Source organism: Panthera leo, chromosome A1 (genome assembly GCF_018350215.1).
Source record: "Panthera leo isolate Ple1 chromosome A1, P.leo_Ple1_pat1.1, whole genome shotgun sequence".
NCBI lineage: Eukaryota > Metazoa > Chordata > Mammalia > Carnivora > Felidae > Panthera > Panthera leo.
The window spans coordinates 22,417,112-22,438,343 of record NC_056679.1 but is presented as its reverse complement, the minus strand read 5'-3'; the positions used below and the strand labels follow the sequence as shown (position 1 = coordinate 22,438,343).

Below are 21,232 nucleotides of genomic sequence, written 5' to 3'. Positions count from 1 at the left end.
TGTAGACTTTCTCAAGCGTTTTTTTTTTTTCTTTTCTGAAGGTGAGAATAGTAATGTTGTGATATTTGTCCACTGTTAATTTCCACTTGGGTCAATCCAATATTAGAAACAGAGTTCCAGGCCCAGCAAGAACCTCGTTCTCTGAGCAGCAGCTTCGGCTCCAGCCCCTTCTCCACAGCCCCATGAAGAGCCAGTACAGCTAACCACCCGCCGTACCCCCGGTTCTGTGGTGTGAAGGTCACGTCACCACACTGTCCTGGCCACAGTCATTGTGGGAGAGCTGTGGGACATTTGTACAGTAGTTCCAGGAGCCCCTTTCCTCTTCATCTTCATAGCGGCAGCAGCCCAGAACTTTTGAGGAAGACATACTTTTTTATTTTTCTCCAAGTTTCAAGACTTTTGTCACTTGTGGAAACTACAGATGGGATAAGGAAGGATTTGTGGTTCTGGCTCCTATCACCCGGCCAGAGTCAAGGCTGGGAAGGGCTGGGGCAGGGGCAGAATCAGTGGTTTCCAGGGTTGTAGGAGACCTAGACCTGTCCAGACCCAGCATGTCTTTCCTGTGGTATTTGGGCTGGCAGAGGACCCTAGTGGAGTGGGGTCAGGTGCACAGGCCCTGGGGACTGTTAGCAGCTTTTCAGACCCCTGTCCCAGGTTCTAGGCCTGGTGTGGCACCAGCCGCGTAGCCGCCTGCCAGGACTGAGACCCTTTGCACGTCTGAGCCTGCACTTCTTCGGAAGAATCACGATGATTTTTAAGGTCTGTTCCAGGTCCAGTGAACAAATTCTAAACAGGCAAAACAAACAAAGCCTTCCTTGTTTATCTTCAAAGAAGCAACTGATGTTTTCTATCCAACACAACTTACCGTTTTGTGCTACTGTTAGGCCCTAAAATAGTGCCTTTTATTTTGGGAGATGAACAAACAGTTCAGTTTGACCGGAGCCTGGGAAAGGAGAAAGAGAGCCACCAACAGGAAACGTGACCTGAAAGGGAGGCTGAAATGGGTCCATGAAGGCAGACTGCTCACGGATGTGGGCATGAGGAACCACTGGCCTTGGCACCATGCTTTGGAGGATCCCTCTCTGGTCCTCCTCCAGTACTTCCTGTCCCAAGCGCACAGGGAGGCTGTGGAACTAACCTCCTCCAACTTCACTGTCTATAGTGTGTTTAGGATACTTGAGAATTCAGCACCCAGATGTCCCCGGGGACTCCTTTGTGGCCGCCTCCTCAGATGTGTAAGAGCATACAATTTGTGGAGCTGTTCTGCCTAGCAGTGGTCAAGGGCAGCTGTTCTCAGGGGCAGGGAATGGACAAGAAAGCTGGAATATCCACAGGCCTAAGTGTGGGGCTCCTGATAACGTGTGAGGGAGCCAAGGGTGGGACAAGAACACCGGCAGCTGCCGATGTCTGTGGTGACCAGAACCCCAATGAGTTAGAGATGTCTACACAACATACGACAGGAGTCCAATGATTCACAAACAAATATATGATGTTATAAGAAATAGTGATGGTGATGAACACTGTAAAGCAAAATAAAGCAGGTTAAGGGGGTAGAGTGTGTGTGTGTGGGAGGGGCCTTTTAGAAAGGGAGGTCAAGAAAGTCATGGTGGCATTTAAGCAGAGACCCAAATGAAGTGAGGAAGTAAGGGGACAGGGACATTATGGCAGGTGCCTGGAACAGCAGTAGGAAAGTCCTCAGGGATAGAGATGAAGTTGCACAGATACATAAGATGGGCTGATAGGTCAGACCGTTGTGGACTATAAGGAATTTTTGTTTGTTTTGTTTTGTTTTGCTTTGTTTTTGACTATAAGGATGTTTATTCTGAGAATATTGGGAAACCATTGCAGAGTTCTGGGCAGGAGACGATGTGATTTGATTTACTCTTGAAAAACAAGGGTAGAATAACAAGGGTGGAAACAGGAAGACAACTAGGTAGGATGTTATACAGCATTCTTTTTTTTTTTTTTTGGACTTTTTCTAATTTATTTTAAAAATTACTTATTTTTGGGGCGCCTGGGTGGCGCAGTCGGTTAAGCGTCCGACTTCAGTCAGGTCACGATCTCGCGGTCCGTGAGCTCGAGCCCCGCGTCAGGCTCTGGGCTGATGGCTCGGAGCCTGGAGCCTGCTTCCGATTCTGTGTCTCCCTCTCTCTCTGCCCCTCCCCTGTTCATGCTCTGTCTCTCTCTGTCTCAAAAATAAATAAACGTTAAAAAAAAAAAAATTTAAAAAATTACTTATTTTTAAAAATTGTGGTAAAATCTATGTAACATAAAATTGACCATTTTTAAGTTACAGTTCAGTGACATCAAGTACATTCACACTGTTATGCAATCACTATCCACCTCCAAAACTTTTCTCATCTTGTAAGACCAAAAATCTATATGCATTAAACAATAACTCCTCATTTCCCCCTTCCTTCAGCCTCTGGCAACCACCCTTGTACTTTCTGTCTTTATGAATTTGACTTATTTTATTTTATTTAAGAATACGGAAGTATTTTTGTTTTTTCATTTAATGATGCAAAACACAAATGCTGATTTGACATACACTCACATATAACTTTTTCTCTCATATTTACAACTCAACAGATTGGTGAATCCAAAGAAACTGGTATAATCACTATATAGAGCATACTGTGTTAGTACTTCAGAAGTTTATTCCAGCCCATTTCTTCTCTGATACTCTAAAACACCTTCATTATGTTGTTTGATGAGATAGATTCACAAGAAGATGGAGGTGCCCAAGGTCAGTCCAACTTGCAGCCAGTCAGGTCTGTTATGTGGTGGCTCCCAAATGTAGAACTTTGATTGCACTGCAGAGCTGCTTGGGAGACTTGGCTAGAGCCAGCAGTTTGGAGAAGGGGCACAAATATGTAGCTGGTGCCAACTTGCTGGGCCAGGCTCCTGAATTTGATTACTTTAGATACCTCATAAAAGTGCAATCACACAGTATTTGTCTTTTTGTGACTAGCTTAGTTCACTTAACATAGTATCCTCAAGGTTCATCCATGTTGTAGCATGTGTCAGAACTCCCCCTCCCCTTTTTTAGGCTGAATAATATTTCATTGTATGTACATATTATATTTTGCATATCCATTCATCCATCAATGGATACTTTAGTTGCTTCCACCTTTTGGTTATTGTGAATAATACTACTATGAACATGAGTGTACAAATGGCTCTTAAAATGTACCTCGTTGTGCAATAGCTGCTTTCAACCCTTTGGGGCATATACTCAGAAGTAGAATTGCCATATCATATGGAGGGTAATTCTATTTTTAATTTTTTGGGAGAAACCACACACATCCTACCAACAATGCACTAGAGTCTGTTTTCTTCACTTCCTTTTCACACTTGTTATTTTCTTTTTTCTTTTTTGGGTAACGGTCATCTTAATGGGTGTGAAGTAGCACCTCATTGTGGTTTTGAGTTGCATTTCTATAATGGTTAGTAATGTTGAGTATCTTTTCATGTGCTCGTTGGCCATTTGTATATTTTCTATTTCTATATTCTTTTTTTTTTTAATTTTTTTTAACGTTTATTTATTTTTGAGACAGAGAGAGACAGAGCATGAACGGGGGAGGGGCAGAGAGAGAGGGAGACACAGAATCTGAAACAGGCTCCAGGCTCTGAGCCATCAGCCCAGAGCCTGACATGGGCCTCGAACTCACGGACCGCGAGATCGTGACCTGAGCTGAAGTCAGAGGCTTAACTGACTGAGCCACCCAGGCGCCCCTCTATATTCTTTATATTCAAGTCCTTTGCCCATTTTTAAATTGGGTTGTTAGTTTTTGTTGCTGTTGAGTTATAGTTCTATTTTTATTCTGGATATTAATCCTTTATCAGATATGTGATTTGCAAATATTTTCTCCCATTTTGTGGATTGACTTATTACCCTTTGATGTGTCCTTTGATGCACAAAAGTTTTTAATTTTGATAAAGTCGAATTTGTCTATTTTTTCTTTTAAAATCTGTATTATATTCAAGAAATCATTGCAAAATCCATGAAGCTTTTCTCTATGTTTTCTTCTAAGAGTTTTACAGTTTTAGCTCCTTTGCTTAGATCTTTGAACCATTTTGAGTTAATTTTTTGTATATGGTGTTAGGTAAGGGTCCAACTTCATTCTTTCACACGTGAATATCCAATTTTCTCAGAACTACTTGTTGAAAACACTGTCTTTTCCTATAAATGGTCTTGGCACCCTTATTAAAAGTTACTAGACCCTATATGTGAGTTTGTTTCTGAGATCTCTATTCTACTTCATTAGGCTATTATCTATCTTTATGCCAAGACTATACTGTTTTTCACTACTGTAGTGCTGTAGTCAGTTTTGAAATCAGGAAGTATCGGTCTTCCAACTTTGTTCTTTTTCAAGATTGTTTTGGTTATTTGGGAGTCCTTTAGATTCCATATGAATTTTAGAATAGATTTTTCTACATCTGAGAAAAATATCATTGGGATTTTATTAGGGATTGTACTGAATCTGTAGATTGATTTGGATGTTATTGATGTCTTAATAATATTAAGTCTTTTAACCCATGAACATGGGATGTCTTTCCATTTATTTATGTCTTCTTTAATTTCTTTCAGCACTGTTTTGTAGTGTTCAGTGTATAAGTCTCCTTAATTAATACCTAAATACCTTATTTATTTATTCTTTTTTTAAAAAAGTTTATTTTTTTAAAGTTTATACACTTCCAGTGCAGAGCCTGATGTGGGGTTCGAACCCATGAGCCAAGGATGCTTAAGTCAGACTCTTAACCAACTGAGCCACCCAGGCACCCGTATTTATTCTTTTCAATGTTACTGTAATTGGAATTGTTCTTTAATTTCCTTTTGGGTTATTCATTTTTAACATATAGAAATGCAAGCTGATTTTTGTGTGTTAACTTTGTATCCTGCAACTTTGCTGAATTTGTTTATTCTAACAGATTTTATTTTGTATGTAGCATCTTTAGGGTTTTTTACATATAATTTTATATTATCTGCAAACAGACATAGTTTTACTTATTTCTTTCCAATTTGGGTGTCTGTTATTTCTTGTCTAATGTTACTGCAACATTCTATACAAAAAACTATGAGAATTTTAGTGGGGGCTGGGAAAGTGAGAAATGGTTGGATTGAGGACACATTTTGCTGCTAGAACAAATAGAATAGTTTGGCTTGGATATGGTTGTGGGAGAAAGAGAGGAGTTAAGAATGACTTCTAGGTTTACAGACGTAATAACTGGTTGAACCATTGTGGTGCCATTTATTAGATGGGGTAGTTGGAGGAGTATATGCTTGGGAGAAGCCATATTAAATGTGGCCATGGATGTGGACAACATACATAAAAGCAAGAGAATATGGTAGGAAGAGGTCAGAAGACAGACTTTTGGGGCAAGCTCACATTTAGAAAAGGAGAAGAAAAGGAATCAGAAAGGAAGGCAATGAAGAAGCAACTGAAGGGGTAGAAAAAGAACAAGGAGAGTCAGAGAAACAAGAAGGAGAAGGTTGCAAGAAAGTGGCTTTGGTTAACTGTGCAACAAATTGGGGAAGGAAGATGAGGACTGAGCAAGGACCTTTTACATGAGTGTCATTGGTGACCTCCAACACAGTATTTGCAGTAGAATGGGGAAGGCCTCCACCCATGTGCAAATAAATCGGAAAAGCAAGTGGGTAATGGGAAATGCTCTAAACAACTCTAAAGTGCTATACCTATAAGGCATATGAGGTGACATTGATGTTAGTGTTGTCATGGGAACAAAAACCATTTAGGAGAACCAATAGCTGCCTAATACGGGTGACTCTAACTCATCACATTCCCCGGATCTGTTGGGAAAGATGCTGATAAAAACAGTGTTAGAGAGACAGGGCTAATCCCTAAAAGGTTTCTTCCTTTTAGAGGTAGTCCCTAGCTGAAATATCTCCCCCTTCTTCCTGAGAAGGAAGCCAGACCAACACCCACACCAAGTCCTATAAGCACAGAAACACCAGCTGACCAAAGTTCCTTATCTTCTTGCTGTGAGCTGAAACTGTTTATAAACTAAATTTGCTCTTTCACTTTTCTTCTGAAAAAGCTGGATTACTTGGAGGAGGAAGGTGGGAGGAATAGAGAAGACCGAAGCAAAGCCAGCTGAAACACAGAAACCTTTGGGTGAGCATTTTCATCTTTGCTCTGTTAATTCATTACTGAGAATTAGACCTTGCTTATCACTTCATAGCCGGAAGAATGACTTTTGAAAAGTATGTTAATTTTGTTCTAGTGTAAACTTTTTTCCTACCATATACATGGCAGTTTAAAAGATGTTGGGAAAGTACGGAAAAGTAGAAGGAAGTAAAAACCACTACTGAGCTAGTCTCTATTGACATTTTGGGGGGTATTTCTTTTCATTCTTTTTTTGCATGTCTGCATATAGTTTTAGTTTGATCTCCACTGTTGTGTCCATACAGTGTGGATTACTTAATGATAATTTTTTTCCCGTTAGAGCATAAATTGTTTCTACATTGCTGTAAATTCTTCATAATGGTAATTTTAAATTGCTGGATATTGTTGCATTGAGGAGATTTGCTACATCTCACTCGAGCATTCCCTTGCTTTTGGCCATAGAGCATCTTTCTTATTTTTTATATACTGGGACATTTAATGTTTATTTTTTGAGAGAGCAAGAGGCAGAGAGAGAGGGAGACAGAGGACCCGAAGTGGGCTCTGCGCTGACAGCAGAGAGCCCACATGGGGCTTAAACTCACAACCATGAAATCATGACCTGAGCTGAAGTCAGACGCTTAACCAACTGAGCCACCTAGGCACCCTGCAACTGGGTCATTTTATTATGTAAAATGTATCTTTTTCCCATTCAGGGGAGAGGCAATATATTGGGGGAGAGGAAGTTAAATTTGAGAATGTAGGTGTCAGTGGTTTTACGTGGAGGTAGAAAGAGAGAGAGTGTGTGTGTGTGTTTGAGAGCATATGTGTATAATCTGTTTATTACCTCTTTGGGACCTGATTCAGTGGTTTAGCTGCACATTCAGCCAAAATCACCTGATTCTGAGGAAATTAAAAAGTATCCCTAAAATAACTAAAACCTAGATTTTAGAGGTAAGCCAGTCATGTGTAGTAGTCTTTTGTTTTGTTTTGGTTTGGTTTTCAAAAATTTCCCAGATTGTTCTAATGGGTGGCCAGCAAAATAATAGCTGACATAGGTCATTTGAAACATTTTCCTGTCTCTGACCCATGCCTGAGATCAATATGTATTAAGGGAAGGAGAGGTACAATTTCAGGCAAGCCACCCAGATCTTTCTTTTAATACTATATTAATAATGCAGAAGTAATTTGTGGGAAACATAAAATGAACAAAACCTCTAGAAATTTCTATCATCCACCTCACCCACATAAACTCTTGAGATGAGAATCTATTTATGAGTTTCAACTTACTAATGCTTTAAAGACATGGATTTGTTTCCAGTGCATTGGTTAAAAGTTAGGGAGGTTGGGGCTCCAGAATGTTCCAAATGAATCAAAATTAAGCCCAGCATCTGTTAGCATTCTGCCTTCCTACCCACCTGGGGTTATCAGGGTACAAGACAACATAAATAACACCTGTTCTGGAAGAAAAATAACATATTTTTGCAATGTTCTCATTGCTCTGTGTCAGGATCACCTTGGGCGTTTTTGGTATCTCATGTGTATTCCAGACTCAGAGACTCCCATTTTTCAAGTTTGTCTTACACACCAGACTTGGGAGGCACACTCGTCCTCCAAGGCTAAGCCTGGAAGATAAAAGCCTAACGAGAGCTTGTACAGTTACCCAGTGGGCTCTCCTTAACATAGCAGCCAAAGAGAGAAAGACAAACATTTGTCTGGATTGCTCAGCTTTGCCATTGCACCTTATCAAATTTATGTCAGAACCTCCAGCACCATATCTGTGATTTTCCGGGGGGCACTGACCACTGCCTTCTTTGTATTGGAGTTAGTTATGTGCAGGTCTCAACCCTTCTACTGACCAAGAATGCCCGAAGATGGAGTCCTTGCAGAAAACCTAGTACGTGAGCTCTGTTAAGAATAGATGAGAAGGTAGGGGAGCCTGGGTGGCTCAGTCAGTTGAGCATTTGACTTCGGCTCGGGTCATGATCTCACAGTTGGTGAGTTCCAGTCCCACATCAGGCTTTGCTCTAACAGTGCCAGGCCTGCTTCTGATTCTGTCTCCCTCTCTCTATCCCTCCCCACTCAAGCTCTCTGTGTCTCTCAAAAATAAATGAAATTAAAGACTAGATGGGAAGGCATAAATATATTAATTCATTAATGAATGTGGAGTTTAGCTAATAGCTTATGTTTATCTCTGTTGAACCTACTGACCTCTTTATATCATTAACTGACCCATGGAGAAAACGGTACAAGGTTTGAGAGTATTTAAAGCAAAACTTCTTCCTATCGGATAGATGACTTAGTGGCAGTGTAGGCTGATGCCCTTGACAAGGGAACTAGTAGAAGCTGGAGCAGTGAGTGGGAACCAAAGCATCTCAAAAGTTGGAAGCGTCCTTGAGAAGAGCCAGGGTCAGGAAAGTAAACTTTTTGTTTCTCTGGTGTTTTGAAAAGAGGTTTCAAGGAAAAGGGGAAGGAGATTTGAAGAGAACTAGAAGGAGAAAGAGAGGGGAAGGGAGGGAGGACAGGACAGGGGTGGGGGTGGGGGATAGACAGAAGAATTAAGTGGAGGGAAAGCGGGGAGCACAGCCTCTTTGCTCCAGGGATTTAAAGATTAATTAAGCTGGAAGAATTTAAAAGGATCCAGTGTACATACCTTTATTGTACATTATAAAAACAAGAATTTTTTTATCATTAAAAAAAAAACAATTTCCCGTCTTTTCATGTTTAGTACAGAACACATGATGGTCTACAGAGTACCCACAGAGTACAGTGGGGGCATTGCCGATTCTTTAAAGGATGTTGGTTTCATTGTATTTTGAGTTTTACCTTAACGATAACTTTGTTCTCTTATAAATTCTCTGAGAGGATTAAAGTCCGTTTTCCTGGCAGACACAAATCCCTACGGGGAACTTGGCACAAAGTGAGAAAAACGACTGTCAGCCCTTAGAGATACAGTGTCCCTTTCTACAGTGTTTAGAACAGAGCACTATTTGGGTTCTTTCTGTCAATACCCCTCTACCCCCATGCCACTGATTCTGTATGCCTGTCCCCAGAGCTTAGATTGAATTTAAGAAGTGGAAAGTTGGTGAGGAAAAATGTGCAAACGTCATTTTGTTACAAAAGACCATCGGGATTCTTTTCCTTAGAAAATATTTATTGTGAGACATAAAATGAGGGAGGTGAATAATACCTTCACTAGCTCATTCAGTGGCCATTTATTTGAGCATGTTTATGTGCCACAAGCCATGCTAGGGCCTGAGGATACAGTGGTAGACAAGTGAGGCTTCCTCCTGCCGTTAGTGGTGACCAGTCTGGTGGGTGGGGTTAGACAGGAGCTATGGCTGGCCCATGGGGTAGGTGCTGGGACAGAAAGCCCATGGGGCAGCAGGGCCAGGTGGGGCAGTAGCCAGCCAAGAGCTCCAGGGGGCAGAGAAGGCTTTTGCTGGAAGAAATGATGTCATAAAGAAACCTGAGATTGGGTAAAAGATGGCCAGGTGATGAGCTGGAGCTCAGAGTAAATAGGCAACAGAAAGCCAGGTGTGTTGGTTCACGAGGCTGGAATGGACTTTACTGAGGGGAGTGGAATGGAGAGAATATCCCAGATGACAAGATCCATATTGTGATGTGCCTGGAGTTGAACTTGATTCTGATGTGATGGTGATAAACAGAAGAGTAATATGGTCAGATATGCCTTTTGGAAAGGTCACTCTGGCCACTGTGTAGAGAATGAACTGAGAACAGCAAGAGTGGGGGCAGGGAGCCATTCAGGAGACTGTGTCCTTTGTGCAGGTGAGAGATGACAACTTGTACTGGGACCGCCATCAGCTCCTCTGTAACGTCTATACCAGAGCATAGACAGGAGGGTAATGAGGCCAGGCCTCCCTTGGAGAAGACACTGGACAGCAGGACAGGCCAGGGGAGGAGGAAAGCCCATGGTTTGCTCTTGTTCCGTGCCCTCTCCTCATTAGGCTACGGATGCCCACTGCCCCCGTGCCACTGGCAGCTTCCTAGGGCAACTTCCTGGGCCATTACCTTGGTTTTCCATTTTTCCATACATATCAAAACACACCTCCTTATCTATTTGTTATCAATTATCCCACATCCGGCATGCCAAAAAGTTCTCAGGCTTTTCTTCCCTTGGCAACAGGCAGAGTTGCATTAGGCATGACACTGCATTGACTGTGCCAGGCTCAGGGCAGCTTCGTGTCGGAGGCTTTCTTTCACCTGTGTTGCCTCCTGGTCTTCTGGATAACTCTGAGAGGTTGAGTACTCGCTAATGTTCACACAGTTAGCAAGGGGTAGAGCTGGGATTGGGATCCTGTTGCAATTTAAAGTTTTTCTATGACATCGCAATGCCTCGGTATCATTCCAGGAAACAAAGAACGTTTAACAAGCTCCCTTTGTAAATGATTTCTTGGCTCTAAAAAGTGAATTTGATGGTGAAATATGAGATGGCTCGGTAGGAGGGAAGAGAAAGAGAGGGAGTTTTAATTTTGAATGAGTGGGCTTTGAGGGAGCCTCTGAGTCATGGCTCTTAGGCACTTTCATTGCAGGCAAGGAAAGTCCCTAATGCTGACACAGTCATGAGGAAATTATTGGACTGAGTTGGGCAATGGCTTCTGAGATGACACTTGCTGGCTTCTGTCTTTCTTCTGTCTTTGCATCTCGAAGACTGGAGAATCAGAGACAGATGCAAAGTGGCCCTGCGGCCTTCCTGAGGCCAGGAACTGGGCAAATCACAGAGACCACCATTCTTCCTGCATACACTGGTGAAGGGCATTTGGGGACAAAAAATTGTCGAGGTATTTTTATAAAATTAAATCCATAATCCGTGTCATAGGATTATTACATTATTAACATTATTACTAACAAAGAGCTGAGAAAAGTTATAAGAGCCAGAGAAAAGATAGCACGTAGTCAAAATAATGCTTAAAAAATGAAGTTATGTTTAAGGAGCCCAGAGTGGTCCCTGTGTGTTCGGGGTTCTTTGTGTTCAATTTGTCTTTGTTTGTTGTAGCGGCTGAGTGTTACTGGTTAGGAAGAACATGGAAGAAAAACTAGCTTTGGGAGAATAGTAGAGAATGAAACAAGGAAATTAAGCAAAGACAGAGGCAGAAGGAGGACGTCAGAGATAGTGCCACACATCTCACTCCTGGGGGCAGAGAGAGGCCCCTTCACATGCTCGGATGCCGACCTTCTGCTAGGCTTCAGCTCCTGCTGTGCCTCTGGGGATAATTTGCTCTCTGGAAGCATTTGTACCCTCCAAATACACAATAAAGAATGAAATTGTGAAGAAAGTCCAATTTGAAGGGGCAATTATCCACAAATGTGTCCAAAATTCATAGGCACCTTTTTGCACAGGAAAATTATCCAGAAAGGAACGTCACAGGAGAATGTATAAACGAGGAGAAAAGCAACCAAGCAAACAGAGGAGAAAAGCTTACCTGCAAGGGGTAGAAAAAAAGGCAACTGTTGTTCACCTCTAAGTCTGATGCTGACATCTGACCTCTGACATTTTGGCCACACTAGCGCTTTCCAAATGGTCACTTTTCATCCATACAGATCTTTGCCCTAGTGGCAACTCTAGCAATACACATTTTCTTACGGTGCTTCTTCCGTCTGTCCCTGTGCATTTGTGGCAGTGGATGTCATTTTACCACACATTTTGTGGTCTGAGCAAAGTTCCCCTTTCAGTGGGAACACAGCCAGTGTGTGCTACATATCCAGCCCCACTCCCAAACTGGACCTAACAGTCAACAGTTCAAGAGGGCCCAGCAGCTTTAGGAAGAGCCTGGGCCAGGAAAGCTCTGGCGGCTCCCTTAAGCTCACAGGAGTTGGGAAAGGTGCTAAAAGGAGAGGAAGGCCGATGCAAACTGAAGGGCACATGTGGATCAGCGGCTGGACAAAATCACTGAAAAGTTGGCAATCCAACTGCTACGATTTTATGAAAATATTCTGATTAGGAAACTTGATATCATAAGGTGCTTAGTCTTTAGAGCTAAAATAGGAAATCAAATTAATGAAATTCAAAATTTATTTTGGGGGTTTCTGAACTTTCTCTGAACATTCTGGAATTTAGTCAGCAGGCAGGTCAGGGAGACTGACCAATTCGCAGTATCCTCCTTCAGTATCCCGGTGGGTTCCTGAAGAATCTGAGGAGAGATGGCGATGGGGGGCTGGAGATTTTGGTTATAAAAGAAGCCACTTAGGGGGCATCTGGGTGGCTCAGTCAGATGAGAGACTAACTCTTGATTTTGGTTCAGATCATAATTCCAGGGTCGTGGGATTGAGCCCTGCATCAGACTCCATGATGGCATGGAGCCTGCTTGGGATTCTTTCTCCCTTTCCCTCTGCCCCTCTCCCCTGCTCACGTGCGCTCTCTCTCACTCTCTCAAGTAAAAAAATAAAAATAAACCACTTAGTTTAGGCAATTACAAGGGAGAAAGTGTTCAGTGCACTTGGTCACCACAGAGATCCTCCGTCTGTTGTGACGACTGCTTGTGAAAGCCTCCCCGCCCTTGCTGCAAGGGCTCACTCAGGTCTTCTCTGTATGGAACACAGGCCAGATCCAAAGACCCTTCCTCAGAGGTTTCAAGCTACTCCAGAAACCCACAGCAAGCCTATGAACAACACACTGAATTTTCTGCCTGCTGAGTTCCAGGGTGAATCAGACACAGGTTGGTGGGACCTGGGAAGACAGGGCTCTGTGAGCTTTGCAACTTCCAAATGTGGAGTCCTAACTAGAGGACAAGAATTAGACAATAAAACTCTGCATAGGCCATGGGGCAGAAACTCCAATTATCCTTCAGGGTGAATTATCAGGCCCCGGGACTCTGGCTGAAAAGTCCCTCTGGCCCCAGAGCTGTTAAGGAGAATCCCTACAGTACAGAGAAAGTCAGTTAGAGAATTTCCTCCTCAGGGTACTTCCAGAGCCATAAATACTATTCAACATTTACTGCTTTACAGCAGATCTGGGTCAAGGTGCTGACTTGTCAGCTATGAGGCCTGGGGAGGTAAATGGCATTTGGAAGGCAAAAGGGCATTAGCCTGGTGGTTTGCAAAGTGACTTGCACTTTGAGGCACCTTGAGGCACTTTGCGGGGAGACAGGGAAAGGGAGGGATTGGAGCAGCAGAATGCTCCAAAGTGCTGACTCCAAGGAAAAGGGGCCTTCCTGCCCCCATTTATTCTGGAAATCTGGGACCAGCCCAGATCCTCAATCAAAAGATGTTGTCACCTCCATTCTTTTTGTCTGTATTTCTGTTTTGGTCTCCAAGAACTTAATTTATGTTATCCCTTTGGAAAAAATCTGAAAGTACAAAACTGTTCCCAGGAGGCCAGAAAGTATACGAAGCTTTACATGCCTTCCATGACATTTGGGGCCAGTTCCAACTATTAAGTTAGCAGTCTTGGATTTCAAGAACCAGGCACTCAATGATACTTCCCTGTTTGGGAGTCAGGGAGACGTATCTGGTCAGCACTCTGGGGCCTCTGGGATTTCAAGGGACAAACATTTTGCAGACTCTTCCAATCCAGAGGGTTGCATCCTCTCTTCACAACCTGGGGGGCTCAGTCTGCGGTCCTTTGCAGTAATAACAGCTCCCACGCCGTGCTTTCTCTCGTCCCAGCCCTGGCCTGGGTGCCATTTGTGCATCACCCCACTTCATCCTCACAGCAGCCCCGTGGCAGAATGACTAGTGCTATCACTGCCCCCATTTTACCAAGGAGGAATGGAGGCACAGGGAGATGAAGTTACTTGCCCAGGGTAACTCACAAAGCCAGTGAGTGAAAGAACCAGTGCTCAGTCACTGCTTCCTCCCTGCAGAGGCACCATTTCTTTTTATCCTTAAATCATCTCTCAGCCTTGCTTTTCCAGTGTGACTCATGCCCCCAGGGCCTTTTCACCTTTTAAATCATTTCTCTGGGCCCCCAATTCGAAGTTTAATCATAATAGTCAACATCGTTGAGTGCTCACACTGTGTGAGATACTTCACCCTCCCCGTGCCATTTCCAGATGAGGAAACCGAGGCCCAGAGAAGATAAATCACTTGCACAAGATCCCCAGGCTTGTAAGTGGCAGATTTGGCTCCACGATCTTATACCAACTCCCTCCTCTGAACATTTCCATGAACTATAAAAAGAATGTCCTATTTGCTATTCCACAGTATGCAGTAGCTCTGGGAGCTAAAATCCAAATTATACTCTAAAGTTGACAGAGGAAACAAAGGGCATTATTGTCAGGGAGTAGTGAACCGCAGGGTGGCTATTAAAGCTGCATGCGGTGGAGAACTACAAACCCACGGCGACATAGTGTGAGGACGTACATGTATGAGAGGAGGAAAGGGAGAGGTCTGATGGGGCTGTGAATTCACCTGGACCATCAAATCCCACGGTTCTGTGATGGTTTAATCTCACGATGGTATACAGGTCAGGAGATGCTAACAGTTTCTAAGCATCGGCGAACAAAATCCAAGGACCGTGATGACTTTGTACGTGGAGAGTAAGACATGGAGAGAATTCAAGGCACGTCATACAAAAGTAGTAGAGCTAACTCTGTCAACTGATTGGATGTAAGATATACAAGAAAGAAAAATTAAAGAAAACATCCCCCAAATGGCCACCAGCTGTATTGGTCTGCTCAAGCTGCCATAACAAAATAACCACAGACCAGGAGGTTTAAATAACAAGAACTTATTTCACACAGTTCTAGGGGCTGGAAGTCCAAATCAAGGTGCTGACAAGGTAGGTTTTATTCTGAGGCCTTTCTTCTTGGCTTGTAGGTGGCCACCATCTGACCATGTCCTCCCATGGCAGAGAGTGTTTCTTCTCCTAAGGACACTAGTCCTATTGGATCAGAGCCCTACCCTGTGACCTTATTTAACATCAATTAACTCCATAAAAGCCCTGTCTCCAATACAGTCACATTTGAGGCTGGGGCTTCAACATAAAAATTTTGGGGGCACACAAACATTCAGCCCAATAACACCAGCTGAGTGGGATTGGTTTGAGAGGGAGGAGAAACCCAAGGAAGATGTGAGCAGAGACAGAGTCTCCAAATAAGTCTATCCTGTAGACAACTGGAAATGTAGGAATATGGCTTAGATTAGAAGTCAGGAAAAAACACTTAAAAATTTTCTAGTTCTCAGAGGTTTTTTTCCTTTAGTTATAAAATTGAGATAATACTAACTCAGCCTATCACACAAGATAGGCCAAGTGAAGCAAATGACATAACTGAGAAATTTTTTTTGCAAATTGTAAGTTAAAAATATGATATTTTCATATGAAAAAGACATCTGGGAGTCAGAGGCAGAGAGATGGAGTAAAGTCTTCATCGTGGGTGAGTTCTTGGGGGATTAGAGAGAGGTGAGCTGAGGATGGCTGGTGGGGCTCCAGTGGTTGTCCACAATTGGTAAAGAAGAACTAACAGTGGATTACTGAACAATCAGGAAATGGAAAACCACAAGTACCCAGGACCACAGAAGTTAGAGAAGTGGATGTTTCATAGACAAGACATGAGGAACAAATTCTAGAGTGACTGAGAAGGAAGTCTGAGAGGCAGCAGTAGTACACGCTGGTGAGCAGGAGCAGATGACCTTATCTTAGTCATGTATGATTCGGAGGGGGCTCTCAGGAGGTGGTGGGGATGGGGCAGGGCAGCTCTTGTTGTAAATTAAAAAGAGGAAGATGAGAAAAAAATGACAACAGTGAGCTCAGTAGTACAGAGAGTTAAGGTGTAACAGGACAAGCAAAACAAAAACTTGAATAGGTCACAGAATTAGTAGGAGAAGAGAGAACTGGCATTTGGTTGACCACCTGCTAGGCATAGTGAACACATTCTTTCACTTGCAACTACAGGCAAGTCCTACAGGCTTTCTTAGCCTCATTTTGAAGGTGAGGAGGCTGAAGCTCAAAGGGTAAGTGTTCTACGACTAGAATGTGGGAGGGTAGGGAGTCAGAGCAGGTCTGCTACACTTCAGGCACAGTGTACATTCTAGTCTAGAGGTTCAGGTGGATGAAACGAAGAGAGGAAGAGACTGAAGTCACTGGAGGGAGGTTGGCTAAGAGTAACAATCAAGATGTCTCCAAAGAAAAGAAGACATGCATCTTCCCTCCCTGACTCAAAATCTTCCTCCGGCAATGCACCTCTTCATAACTACAGAGCTCAAGAGTGTCCTCTCCCATCTTAGCAGTAACTTTCTCGACTGCTGCACCTCTATCAGCTCCCTGTCCTTGGACTTCCACCCCACCCCTCTGGTCACTGATAACCTTGAGACTTTATCCCCACTGACTACCTGGTTTTTCAACCAGTCTTTCTCTTGGCCTCCTTGATGTTGCATTCTTGATTGGTCTCTTACGGTTTGGCCAGCCTTTGTCAATCATCTTTCCAGCTCCTGTTCTCTGCCTGCCCCTTAATTGTGGATGTCCCTGCAAGGTCCCGTCTTTGACATTCTTTTCTTCTCTGTTCTCACACCCCTGTGAGGTCATCCACTTTTCTGGCTTCAGTTAGCATTAAGCACTGATGGCCCTGCTCTAGACTGCAAGGGGACAGTTCCATTTACATGTGTCACAAAAGCTTCAAACTCAAAACGTCCCAAATTGAACTCATTTTCCCCCAAACAACATCTTCCTCTTGTATTCTTTTTATTAGTGTAAGGCAACATTCTCCCTGCAAATACCTGAGAAGATCCCCCCTTCCCTTGATTGGTCCCCCCTTCTATAACTGGTCCATCTGCAACTCTGGCCATCTCTCATTTTTCTTTATATCTCTTGGTCCCATCCAAATATGTCCACCCCCTCTGCCCTGGACAATCACAGGAGTGTCCTTTGCAATCTCTCTGAACTTAAGCTTGCCTCCTTCCAAACTGCCCTCCCATCTGCTGCCAGAATCACTTGTCTAAAATACAGATCTGCTTTCCATAATTCAAGGGCTCTCATTGCCCTCAGAGTAAAACCCAAACTCCTTAGTGTGGATGTAGGTCACTCGCAAATCACCCTCTGTTCACCTCATTCTCCCTTTCATGCTTCTCCTATACTGTATCACTTGCTGTTCCCCAAACTTGCCATGTGCTCTTAGCAACCAGTCTTCATATATCCTGCTCCCCTGTCTGGAACCCCTGTCCCCTTTCCCTAGTCAATCTTTCCCCCTTAGTAACCTAAAAATTCCCTTGTTCCCCAAGGCTGTTCCTATGGCATTCATTTGGATGGCCCTTCTCACCTTGCTTTATCTATTAACTTATCTGATTTAGTCAGCACCATGGAGGTTCCTGTAGGTCCGAGACTGTATTTTCTTCTTTGTCAGATACACAGGACCCAGTATCTGTGGCTCAAGTAGAGACAGAACAGCTTTGTAACAGAGAGCTGGGAACTGGGTTTCAGCCCCATCCCACCACTAAATCACAAGTGACCTTGGGCACACACACTATTCTACGCCTTTGCCCTCTGGTTGTTCTCATCTGTGCAATAGCTGATGCAGAGTACCTCGGGCTGTTTGAGGACTAATTGCGTTAATATACATAAGGAGCTTTGCAGAGTGCCTACCACAGAGTAAACACAATACAGGTTGGCTGTTGCTTATTTTGAATGAACAAACATCTGTGGCTTGAGGTGGAGGTGGCTAACAGAGGATGTGTGCTTTCCCAGAGCCCTTAGGCAGGTTTGGCCAAGGTGGGTAGCTTGAAGTGAGAGCAGTGAGGTTGCCTGATGAAATCAGACAGCCAAGGGCCTGATGTTAACTTGCCAGAAGCATTCTCAGTGTGGGAGTTAGAAGTTCCAGAGACAGTGGCCAGAGGACCCAGAACGTCACCTAGTGGCAATCTGGAAGGCTGCCGGCAGGCCGGTCTAGCTCTCCTGACATGGCGCTGACAGATTAGGTGCTGCTGAAAATCCCATCATGAGTTCCTTGTAAAGATGATGCAAGCAGACTGCACCGGCGTTTATTCTCCAGAAGATTCTCTGTTCTTTAGAAGTTTATCACAATCTCACAGCATCCCGTTGTGTAATGCACATCCCTTTGCTGCTCTGCCGGGTATACCTACAGTCAGTGTGTCTGAGTGCCTCAGGCTTCAGGTTCTGAGACAGGTCCCAGAATTGAAGGTGAGTGCAGCTGTGACACACAGTAATGCTGACTGGGGTGGGGGGGGGGCACTCTGTGACAGGGTCTAATGATCACCTGTGAATGTGTCACAAATGTATTTTTCTTTAAAAATGTGTATTTTTCTAAGTATAGATGAAAATAATTTCTGTGATGTTTTGGACAGTTGCAGCTTTGCTACAACCATGAAAACATTCTAAGCATCAATGGAAGCTATTCATCCTGGTCAGATTTATCTGGTCATGCAGCACATTTGGTTTTCTTCGTAACTAAAATATGGAATCCCCATCTGCTGCTGCTTCTCACTGTTTCTTCTTTGTTGTTGGATCACCAGTAAAGCTGCAGGAGACAAAGCCCTAATTCTTTCCTTGTTTCAAGCCCCCTCTCAGTACAGGAAGCTGTACACATGCTCTTTCTCTTCTCCTGCCAAGGCGGTGGAAATTAGGCTGTCAGTTTATTTCCTAATTTTCCTTGAATTTACCTCTTTATGTATTTCTCAGCTTCCTGTCACGTACTTAATTGGTCTGGCTGATTTTACAGCCACAGATAGCAGGCAATTTTTTTTTTCGTTTTCCTTTTTTTTTTACACTCTAGTGAAAGGTTGAAGTGTGATGTGGTCAGGTATATTTTATGTGGGCAGAAAAGAACAATCAACGTTTTAAAGGATTCTCAAGAGAAAGTGTTGAGCTAAATGGAATTTTGGATTTGAGCTGGTCCTGCATTTAGCCTGTGGCTGTTAGGTAAATGAGGCTTCTAGGAAGGGTATTAGTGTATTCTCTTTCTTTAGCATTCCATGGATTAAGATGCTCTTGGACTCAAAGCTCCAGCTTCTGTAGGTATTGTCTCCCTGAAGCACAGGCTGTTTGCCAGCCATCGACCGCTCCCACTCCCCTCCAGGCCCCTATAGGGCCCAGAAACAATCCCAATCTCAGGCAGAGGAATGGAAGCAATTCTGGAACTCGGTGTTACCTGCAATTCTGGAACTCGGCTTTACCCTTAGGCTGATCTGATCCTGACTTTGTGCCATGACTCTGAAGTTGGGCATCTTTCCTGTCCTGAAATTTTGTCTCCACCTCATTAGGGAAAATGGACCCCTGCCTCGGCATCTCTGGCCTGAGTCTCTGTGTCCAAGGCTTTGTACAGCCCTTGGGCTCTCTAAGACCCAAGATCTCCATGACGCAAGGCCTCCAGACTTAGGGCCTCCAGGACTCAAAGCCTCCAAAATCCAGGGCTTCTGGGACCCAAGGCTCTCAAGGACTCAGGGCCTCCAGGATTCAGGGCCTGCCTGCACTGGTCAGGCCTCCTCTCAGGCCCCAAACCCTCTCCTTGCACTGTGGCTTGGCTGTAAAGGGTCTTGCAGCTTACAGATGGACTTCCCCATGAATTCTGCCTTGCTTCCCAGTTGCTCAAGGAATCCCTGTTGCTAGAGTCTGGTTTTGGTCCCCCCAAACATCTCAAGTCCCTGATGGAACATTTATTACTATCTATTGAGACCTCTTGTCTATGGTTGTACCTGCTGGCTTCCATGCTCTACCTATGAGATGGGACTTTTCTCAGCATCCATAGCTGACAGTGTCCCTGAAGGCTTGCCACACCCTAGTCAGGGAAGAGTGCAGGCTGCTTCCTAACCTTCCCAGGCTGCCCTTCTCACTGCAATTCACAAGCCATGTTAGTCTTGAGATGGGAGAAGTGGTAGTCTTCATGGTCAAAAAGTTTAAGGACTTGATTGCTTTCAAGTCCATTTTTCCTTTTTGAGATCCTTCCCTGGTCTGTTAGATATGAGATTTCCCTAAGATTCTCTCAGAATCTGGGCTCCAAAGTCAGGGTGTTTAAGACTAAAGTAGGTTCTGTATGGTCATATGGGTAGAATTCCATCCTTTCCAAAAAAAAATGTCATTTGTAATGGAAGCCTTCCATAGGAATTCCTCTAGCTGGTCATACACCAGTCTTATTTACCATGTCTTGTATCTTTGTCCCCTAAGGCTCTGTTTGTTGACCCTGGTTCTAGTGCTGCACCCATCCAGAGCTGACATAATTGTGACATCTAATCGAACTTCATGCTTGCTTCATGGACTTGATTTGTGTTGACTGTACTACCTCTAGCATTTCCTGATTCAAAGTTCGATCCTTCTGTCCTGGCCTTGCAAACCAGTAGATACTTTAATTCTCTATAACATTGAATTAAGACACTATCTCCAGTTCCTCATTTTACTGTATTCCCTTTCCCAAGTCAGGCTTACAGACTTCTAGCCTCTGTGGGATGATCTTTCTGAACCATATGTACATCCTTGACCTGTCTCCTGAACTCTAGAGTGTGTGCTCCTCATCCTAGCTAATGGCCTCACCATTCTCCCTATAACCCGAGCTAGAAACCTCAGACTTGCTGTTGAGATGGATCAAAAGCAGAGAGCCATTATCCGTGTAATCATAACTAAGCCCCTACCATCTCTCAGAAATAAGATGTGGCCCTCAGCTCTGCGTATAAGAAATCTCATCTTGTCAAGAAATCAATTCACACAAGCCAAACTCACAGGGAATTCATTTTTAACCCAGAATTCTGGTTATTCTGGTTTGGACATTTATAATGGGGGGCTATACTTTCCCTTTATTGTAATCTTCCAGTTCACCATTCAAAGTCCATCCTTTCAGAGAGGACTGATGAAGCAGATGGGTTATTAGAAGGTTCCCTGGTAGGAATAGACTGAAAGCAAAGGAGTGAAGTGGAATCAAGAGATTTTCATCGTAAACAGAATAAAGGTTATCAGTATTTCTGTACAGAATGCCTTTCTTGCAAATACCAACAGGAATCTACTTTTTACACTTCAAATGAATTTGAGAACTGAGGTCATCAACTCATCCTCATGGTCAGTGGGATGACAGATGTTGAAGCTAGGTCATTCCTACATTCATTCATGACAGTAAAGCAGCTGGGGAGCACTTACCCAGTGCCAACTACTCTATGAAGCTCTCTCTTTCTCTTTCTCTTTCTCTCTCTCGCTCTCTCTCTCTCTAATTTAA

General features: G+C 43.6%; 1 protein-coding gene and 1 pseudogene across 10 annotated transcripts in view; one reads left to right on the top strand and one right to left on the bottom strand.

The window, feature by feature from the left end:
* Positions 1-21,232, top strand: part of CYSLTR2 (cysteinyl leukotriene receptor 2) — an 85,100-nt gene that overhangs the window by 47,885 nt on the left and 15,983 nt on the right. For 7 of the 10 annotated variants that reach the window (XM_042914916.1, XM_042915004.1, XM_042914828.1 and 4 more), the window contains one exon: positions 6,061-6,137. The gene's annotated coding sequence lies outside the window, so the exon portion shown is untranslated. Of the gene's footprint in view, positions 1-6,060; positions 6,138-9,020; positions 9,915-18,136; positions 18,217-21,232 lie in introns of those variants that run through there. The other 3 variants (XM_042915495.1, XM_042915339.1, XM_042915414.1) reach the window with 3 other exon arrangements.
* LOC122224259 lies at positions 2,656-19,389 on the bottom strand (annotated as a pseudogene).